The sequence below is a fragment of the Prinia subflava genome, chromosome 1, assembly GCF_021018805.1.
Source record: "Prinia subflava isolate CZ2003 ecotype Zambia chromosome 1, Cam_Psub_1.2, whole genome shotgun sequence".
In the NCBI taxonomy this organism is placed as follows: Eukaryota; Metazoa; Chordata; class Aves; order Passeriformes; family Cisticolidae; genus Prinia; species Prinia subflava.
Genome location: NC_086247.1, coordinates 149322100 through 149331240, shown reverse-complemented (window position 1 = coordinate 149331240; position 9141 = coordinate 149322100).

Sequence of the window (9141 nt, the reverse complement as noted above, 5' to 3'; positions counted from 1 at the left end):
TGCAAAGCCTCTTGAAAATGGAGAAGCCTCTCTCAGGGGGCATCAGGAACCAGCAGGTCTCAGGGAAGGCCTGGACTGGACAGCTGGAAACCTGTACCTGCATGTCAAGGACCAGGGAGGGGGAGCATCCCAGAGAGAGGTTCAGAAAGAGAAAACTGCCTGGGAATGAGGCCTAGAGCAGGAAATAGAGCACTGATGCATTAATCCATGGACTTGGCTTTTCTCTGTGCATCAGGAGTGACAGTGGCTGGAGACCCCCTTGGGCACCTCTGTGCTGGGGGTAATTGTGGGGAAATGGATTCATACCCACCCACTGTGGTGCTCCTGCCTTTTCCCTCCTCCTCTCAGAGCTGGCAGGGAGAGATCAGGCTTAGTGGTGTCATCAGGTAGTGACAACTCATCTGGGGCATCACTGTGAGCACCTTTTGCAAGGTGACAGGGCCACTCCCTTCCACTGCTCCAGGGAGAGGTGTTTGATCTCTCCACCTCCAAGCACAGCCTGCCCAGGTTTCAGGCACAGCTCTGAGACAGCAGCTCCTTTACCCTGAGCCCCTTTACCCACCCCAAGGTGAGTCTGACTCCAGCATTTCATAAGTCATATAAATTTCAAGGATATCCATTTTTTTTTCCCAATTTATGCTGATTGAGCAGTTTCCCTGCACAGAGCACTGAGACTGCTTTGCAGCAGATGCAGTCATTAAGCAGCTTTATTCCTCCAGCAGATCTGACAGAGCCAGGGTTATTTTGGCAGTGGTGAGGCAAGGAGATTTTTATTTTATTTTATTTTATTTTTATTTTATTTTATTTTATTTTATTTTATTTTATTTTATTTTATTTTATTTTATTTTATTTTATTTTATTTTATTTTATTTTATTTTATTTTATTTTATTTTATTTTATTTTATTTTATTTTTTATTCATTTCATTATTTCATTTCATTTCATTTCATTTCATTTCATTTCATTTCACTTCATTCTATTTAAAAAATCAGCCATTTTAACACCTTTATCTTTTTTTTTTTTTTTTACAGACAGCTGATTAAAACATGTGAATTGATATGCTCTATGACCCTTTTCATAGTGCACATGTTCATGCTTTGACCAGCTGGGGTTTCTCTTGGGCTTGTTTATCATTAGTATAATTGTTAACTCCTATAACTTATGTTATATAATATTTATGCAAAGGGCAGTCAGGGAGGAGCAGAGTGCAATGGCACAGGGAGAGCAGATTTAGCAATGTCCCCACACCCCAAGACTTCAGGACACCAGGGTTCATTTCCCTCCTCAGCTCTTCTGACCTTGCAAGGTCATTTCACTTTTCTTTGCTTATCATTGTCCAGCTGATTTCAAGAATCACTTTTTGTCCCATATCAGCTAACTTGTGCTGCAGGGAGGGCTGTGTGGGTTTTTTAACCTATATATGTTGTTTTTACCTATATAAAGAACTCCTTCTCTGAAAGGTCATAATTCAACATCTCCAAATCTTCGGAAGACAGACTGTCATAATCTTCTTCAGGTCCTGTTGTTTTTCTTCTCCTGTTCATTTTTTCAGGAGCCTCCTGGCCCATTTTGGTTGAATCAGCATCAAAATGATCAAAGACACCTTGATTAGAGGTTTCAGAAGCAGAGCTGCTGAACATGTGTGTTAAAGGAAAACTGTCCTCCTGTGTGGGGAGATGCTTTTTTGTGGAGCCTTCAGCACTGAGACCCATTCCAAACTTTTCTTCTGCTGCCTTTGGAGCCTGGCGTTGTGGATCCACCTGCAGCAGGAGCTCACAGCTCTGAATCCCTTCCAGGTCTCGAATATTCATCTCATCCTGCCCATCAAGAAGCGAGAGGCTGGAGGTGTCCCAGAGCTCGAGTGAGGTGCTTGTTTCTGATGAGATTTCCTGGAATAAATCTGAAGGATTTGGATCAAAGAAAGGCGGAGTCTCTGTCTCTGAGTTTTGCAAATCTGAATTTGGAGTTTTGTTTGCTGTACTTGGGAAATCTTGTCCTCCAGAAAAGAACAAGTTACTGCCTCCCAGAAAATCCATGTTGCCAAACTGAAGCTCAGCATCCTTGGGGAACTTTTCTGAACTCCCTAGTGAAAAAAATATCCCATCCTGTGCCTCTGTGTCCTGGACATCCAAACTCAACAGGTTCTGGGTTCCTGGCAGATGAGCATCATGGTGATTCCCTTCTCTGGGGAGATTTTTGCTGTATTCAGCTGCAGGCACAAGCTCTGGGGGAAGCTGTAGAGAGTTTGTTCCATGATTTGAGATTCCTACAGCTTCCTTCTGATTTTTCTGTGAGAGGAGAGGAGGCTGACAGCTGTCCTGCTGCTGCCAAACCTGACTATCCAAAGACACTTGGTCATGAATGTCAAGTTCAGGTCTCTCATGTTTATCATCGTGTGACATGGCTGTGCTGGGAGCTGACAACAGGACATCAGTGTCCTTGCCCTCAGTAGAGCCTGAGAATCCTCCAGAGCTCCCCTGGATATGTTTAGGAAGCACCTCCATCATTGCAGGCTGTGCCAGCTGATCATTCTTGGGGGCATTTTGCTTTGCCTGGCTGGAGGAGCTGAGGAGGCCCTGGGCCTTTTCTGTCCTGCCATCAATACTTGCTTGTTCTGAGGATGCTGCAGGTTTTTCTCGTGGACTCTGCTTCTTCTCTGAGGAGTGACCAAACAAAGTGGCGAGGGCTGACTGGGGTTTTGTGGGTTTCCTCTGGGTTGTTTCTTTCCTGGGAGTTTTGCCTTTGTCTTCAGAGCCAAAAAGGGTAATGAAGGGGTTTTTCCCAAGCCTGAAACCTTTACCTGATGTCTCTCTACAGGCTTGGCTGCCTCTGGCCTCCTTGCTCGGGGTACCAGTCTGTGACACAGGCACAGTGCTTTGCCCTGGAAGTTTCAGATCCACTTTTTCTTCGCTTACTTGATGGCCTGTGGATTTGTCCAAGGATGTATTTGGTTTGGAATATTCTGATGTCTTGGCTGCATGCTCAGAAATGTGCAAGGTGTTTTCACTAAGAACTTCCCTGGAATCCTTTGACTTGGGGTTGTTGACTTCATGGTGTGAGGGGCAAGTGGCACAAGTTCCTTTCAGAGCTGTGTCTGTTGATACCAAACAATCCTTGCCAGGTGATTTTGTATCATGTCTCCAAATACCCTCGTGAGTGTTACTTTTCAGTGGGCCACATGTGTCCTGAGGTTCTGTTTCTTGTAAAGAGGACACATTGTGATCATCTGTCCTGTCTGGACAACCAGGTGAAGAGACCCTGCTCTCTTCAGCTTCCTTTTCCTGAGATTTATTCTCAAGACTGGGCTCTTCCAGAGATGCTGACACAGTTACTGGTTTCTCTTCTTTTGTTTTCTCAAATTGTGCCCCTTTGCTCTCAATTCCAGGCAAATCACTTATGCTGGATGGCTGCATATCTTCCCCCAAAGTTAATGGCATCTGTTTCCCAGGGAATTCCCTGGTGTTTGCCTTTGATTTCTCATTCAACATTTCAGTGATCTCAGCTGACACACCCAGCCCTCCTGGCTCCAGGGAACCTGACCATACAGAAGAGGTCCTCAACACACCAGAGGGGGAATGAGCTGGTTCATCCTCATTTTCAGGGGGATCAGCATCCTCAGCTCTATATTTTAGCTCTGTATTTGTGGTGTTTCTGTTATTGGGCTCTCCTGGCACAGGGATGGGCTGTGTGCTGTTTGTTCCCTCTCCAAGGTGATGCTTGGCCCCTGCAGTGTCTGGGGTGGCTACAATCAGCTCAGGCTTCTCACCTGTGGCTGTGCCTCCCTCCCTGGGTGTGCTCAGTGACCCACAGCCCTCTCTGTGTGTCGCTGGGACCTCTGTGGCAGCGGGAGTGCAGCCCCCTGTGCCCCCCAGGTACATCCTTGGGGCGGGTTTAGGGCTTTGCTGTGTGGGCTGGGGAGCCAGTGGGGCACGAGGCAGGGGTTTCACAGGCTCCAGGACGGGAGGGAGGGAGGCACAGGCAGGACTTCTCTTCAGCTGGGCTTGGCCCTGCTGGATTGCAGCCACTCGCTGGGACACTTTCCCAGCCCGCTTCCCTTGAGGCACATCCCCATCCCCAGTCTCTCCACGGCCCCTCTGCTCTCTGTTCTTGGGCCAGGAGCACACCTGCTCTCTTTCCTTGGTGGAGGTGATTCCAGGCAAGAATCTTCCCTTCTCCACTGCTCCCTCCTGACCCCTGGGCACCATCCTGCCTGCCCTGCTGCCTGCAGCCTGGTAGGTTGGTAGGCTCAGTGCAGGCTTTTTCCAGGAACACACTCCATCTCCAGCTTTCCCATCTACAGCCAAGGCTGGTCCTGAAGGTGGCCAGACCGTTCTGAGTTTGTTCCCCAAGAGGACAGCCCTGCTGTTCCTGTGCTCAGCCAGCTGCAGATCACACTGTGCATTCAAGGATGTGGGTTTCTCTCTTGTTTCAGTCTCTTTGGCCCTGTTACACCAGTCCTGGGGCTGTGATCCGTGCTGAACGTGGTGGTGCTCCAGCCTTTCCATCTCACTCCTACTTCCAGCCCCAGCCATCAGCTTGTAGTGGACTTGGCAGTAAAACACCCCGTGGAGGGCAGCATAGTTTTGCAAGCTGGAAAACACACATTGGCACAGCTGTCAGTGGCTGTGTGGGAGGGGAGCTCTAGCACTGATGGACAGGCTTTCAGCAAAATCATTTTTCAGTGGGGAAGGGAGGGAGGGGGCTGAAGAATGGAACCTTTCAAAAGTAGTGTTGACTTTCTCAGAATATGTTTGGTTTTTCTTTCAAACATCAAAACAACATGAAAAACGAAACATTTCCTTGCATCCTTCCTTACATTTCCTCTGAGGGCTGTAGCCCAGGTTATGTGCAATCCCTTTCTCATTTACAGGCCAGGCTACATACCAGCACTTCATCTCTGCCCCTGTACACACAGCGTGGACCTTATGGGAAATAATGCCCAGGGCTCCCATGACACAACGACCGCAGGATGGGAGGAAGTGTCTGCAGAGCTGGGGGCAACAGGATTTCAAGCAGCCTCACAGGGGGAGGCTGTCTCAGCCACTGACAAGCTGAAAACAAGTCAGCATTGTGCCCTGGTGACAGGGAAGCAAACTACATCCTGAGCTGCATGGCCTAGAGAAGTGAATGTTCCTCTGTATCTCACTTTTGTAGGATTCTATGTGGAGTACTTTGTCCAGTTTTGGGCTCTTCACAGCAAAAAAGACTTTGCTGTACTGGAAGGAATCCAGCGAAAAGTCACTAAAGGGGTGAGGGACCTGTGTCATCTGAGGAGAAGCTGAGAGCCAGGTCCTGCCAGGAGAAGGTTAGGAGAAACCAGGTTAGGTCCTACCAGGAGAAACTTGGCTGTGTGTTTCTATTTAAATGGGAGGTTATAGAGAAGACAGGGCTGGAGTGCTCTTGGAGGGGAGCAGTGACAGGACAAGAGGCAATGGGAACAAATTGTAACACAGGGAATTGTGGTGAGATGCAAGAAGAACCATTTTCACTGGCAGTCAGATGTTCAAAGAGGGCCCCAACTGAGACTGTGTAACCTCCAGCCTTGCAGCCATTCACACCTCTCCTGGACATGTCCTGAACTCCTGCCCTTCCAGAAGTGCCTTCCAACCTACCTGGCTTGATGGGATGCTTGGGAACATGATTTGGTGGTGGACAGTGTTGGGTAAATGGTTGGACTCAGTGATCTTTTCTGACCTTAATGATTCTATGATCCTATGAACATAGAAGGCACCTAAATGACTCCTCCAATTACATCCCCTGTCAGTATTCCTAAACTGTAAATATTCATTGTAGTTTCAGCTCCCCCTTGCACCACCATCCGTGCAGATTCCTGATCCGCAGTGTCTGCAGGCTTGAGGCGGGCAGACTTCAGTCTCCAGTGATGAAGAGGCAGATGGAATCAGGGAAACTGCCTGCCCTTTTCCTCATTTCCCGAGTCCTGCTCTGTCAGAATTACCCTTGGACAAATTTGATGGAAATTACTTGGGCATCCCTTCAAAAGACCTGAGTCCTACCACTCACCTCAGCTTCCTGCCGCAGGCCTGGCAGCAGAAACACGAGTGGTGCACACAGCCCCTGTCAGTGGCCACACGCTCCACGGGGTACACAGGCTTCAGGCAGGAGACACACATTTCTTTCAATGTGGGCTGAAGAAGGAGAGAGTGAGGTTAAAGAGCTGAATCATGACCCCTTGGAAGTGCATCTGCAAGGTAATTTACTGAATCTCCTGCTTGTGTTACGTTGTCTGTTGTCCTCTTGTAGGTCTGTTGTGAGAGTTCAGATTCCTGTCTGACTTGGTTTGCCTGTCATCTTGGATGGGTCAGTGTAAATTTTCACTCAGAACAAAAAGACAGAACACTCGGATATCTGATGAGAAAAAGTATGCTCATTTGATTGAGAATAAATGGTTCATTCAGTTGAATCATTTAAAAACCTTGAGTGAGATGAGAAATGTTGCTCTGACTCAAAAACTCTGTGTAACTCCTGGAATCACTGGTATCTTATGACTGCTCACCCAGACACAGTCCAAACCTTGGAAAGGCAGCCCATATCAGCATAAAGCTTCCACAGCTCCATGGATCTGGTGATTTACTCCACTGTGTTTACTCTCTGGATTGTGTTGTGTGCCATGACGTGATTCCCCAAACACCTCTTTATGCGAAAAGCCCAGAGAATCTCTCTGGAATGCATTGCCAGCACCAGCCACATTAGTGGAGGGAGAGAGAGGAGAAAGAATCTTGGCTATCAGCCCAGCTGTAGAAATAGCTGCAGGTATTCTGCATGGTCAAGTGACCCAGAGGATGCAGGTGGCAGCGAGGATGTCTCTGTGCACTCCTCACTGTGGTGCAAAGCTCAGTTTAGCTGGTGAGTTAATCTGAAAATGCAGGTTTTCCAAAGCCCAAGAGGATCACAGATAGGCCCAGCCTAACTCTGGCAGGTCTGAGTACTGACACTCCCTCGTATCAGGGCAACTCTGCCTCTTTGTAGGGAGCTTGTGTGCTGCAGTTTGGCTGGGGGTCTCTGATCCCTCTGAGTTTTTTTGTTTGTTTTTTTCCATATGTTCCTACCCTGGTTTGCAGCATTTTCAGCTCAAAGAAAAGGCAAGTTTACTTTCTGCTCTCATGTGGAGTGGCTGATGGCCAGATTTTAGCTGTGACCAGAGTAAACAAGTTGGCATCCAGAGAAGCTGTGGATGCCCCTTCCCTGGAAATGTTCAAGGCCAGATTGGATGGGCCCTGAGCACCCTGATCTAGTGGCAAGTGTCCCTGCCATGGCAGGACTTTGAAATTAGATGATCTTTAAGGTCCCTCTTCCAACCCCAAACATTCTCTGGCTCTGTGTTTCTATAAAACAGGAAAGATGTTTCTGTATCTCCAGACATGAGTTGACAGGAACAAGAACAAGACAGGGAATGAAACTTTGTCTTTTACTTGCAATGGATGCCTGGGGAACAAATTTTTAACTTTTAACTTCCATTTGTCTGAATATACCATTAAGGCCAAGTTGTCTTTGTTTTCTGTGACAACACTTTCAAGAAGAGGAGTTTAACATCTTGAGGTTTCTTTCTTCCTTCTAGAGGGAAGCATGCAAGCAAAATCCCTGTCTTCCCTTCAGTCTGAAATAATCCCAGCACCCCTCTGCTCTTCCAGTCCTTTGCAGAGAGCAGACCACAGGTCTGTAAGTGAATACAGAAGTAATGGGTGTCTAAACTCCCAGCATTCTAGGTGGAGGTCCAGTGAAGGGAGTCAGAAGATTCTAAAGAATCTAAAATATCTACCCTGAAACAGGCTCATGTAGTTGTACAAAATCGATCTGCTTGCAAGGTGAATTTCACCAGTGGGACTGCAGAACTTCCTCTGGTGGTGATGAGCTCTCACCCAGACCAAGGGTCTGTGTCCTGGCAGAGAAGAGAGTAATTCAATATGTCTGTGCTATATAAGAAAAAAAATGCTTTCCTTTAATCATGAGCAAAGAAGGAAGCAGAGCTATTTAGCCAACAAGCAAGATTTCTGTCCTCTGAACTGGGAATGAATGTCTGAACTCCTGGAGTGTGTATCCAAAGTGGGATAACCTTTTATAGGGGGCACTGGTCTCTTTCACAGGGGGATTTATTTACAATGCTCCTTGTCTGACGCATGGCAAACACTCCTGCTCTTCAGAGGTGTATTTGTCAGCCCCAGGAATAAGCCTTCCTAATGGTCTGGAAGATAGAGAGGTGATTAGAAGCAATTGAATGGCACTGTTGGCAAGGAAATTATCCATAGGCTCCTGTGAAAAGCAGTTACAGGGTGTTCCTGGAAGGCTCTTCCAGCACACTGCTGATTACTGCAGTGCTCAAAGTTGCAGCTGGATTATGCCTTATCAGGTGTTGCCTTCTTTTCCTCGTGTGAATTCAAACCTTTATATAGCAGTAGAGGTCATCCTGAAAACGCCTGTGTTATGGATAAGTGGAGAAGCTGGGGAAGGGTCTGGAGCACAGGGCTTGTGAGAAGCAGCTGAGGGAGCTGGGGAGGCTCAGCCTGGAGAAAAGGAGGCTCTTGGGGCTCATTCTCACTCTCTACAACTCCCTGACAGGAGAGTGCAGCCTGGTGGGGGTTGTCTTTTCTCCCAAGTAGAAAGTAATAGGACCAAAGGAAATGGCCTCAAGTTGTGCCAATGGAGGTTTAGATTGGGTGTCAGAAAATATTTGCTCACAGAAAGGCTTGTCCTGCATTGGAACAGGCTGTCCAGGGCAGTGGTGGAGTCACCATTCCTGGAGGGATTCACAAGATTTGTAGATGTGGCCCTTGGGGACAGGGTGTAGTGGTTTGATGGTGCTGGGCTAATGGTTGGTCTTAGAGAGCTTTCCCAACTTTAATGATTCTGTGACTCCATGGTGAGCAGGAATCTTTCAGACTGAGGACTCAGTGACCTCAGGGAGGCCAGTGACTGACAGAGCTGGGAAGGGCAGTACTTTTTGTGGGCACTTCAGAGGGAACCAATTTCCTGTCCACTGCTGCAAAAGAACCAAACCTGTAGCTGAACTTGTCCTTTGAGCCCTCAAGGAGGTACAGTTCTGACAATACCAACTCTCCTCTCTCTCCTGGTCCACATAACTCTCCCACCCTGCTACTTTTGAAAATATCTACTGTGTGAGAATGCA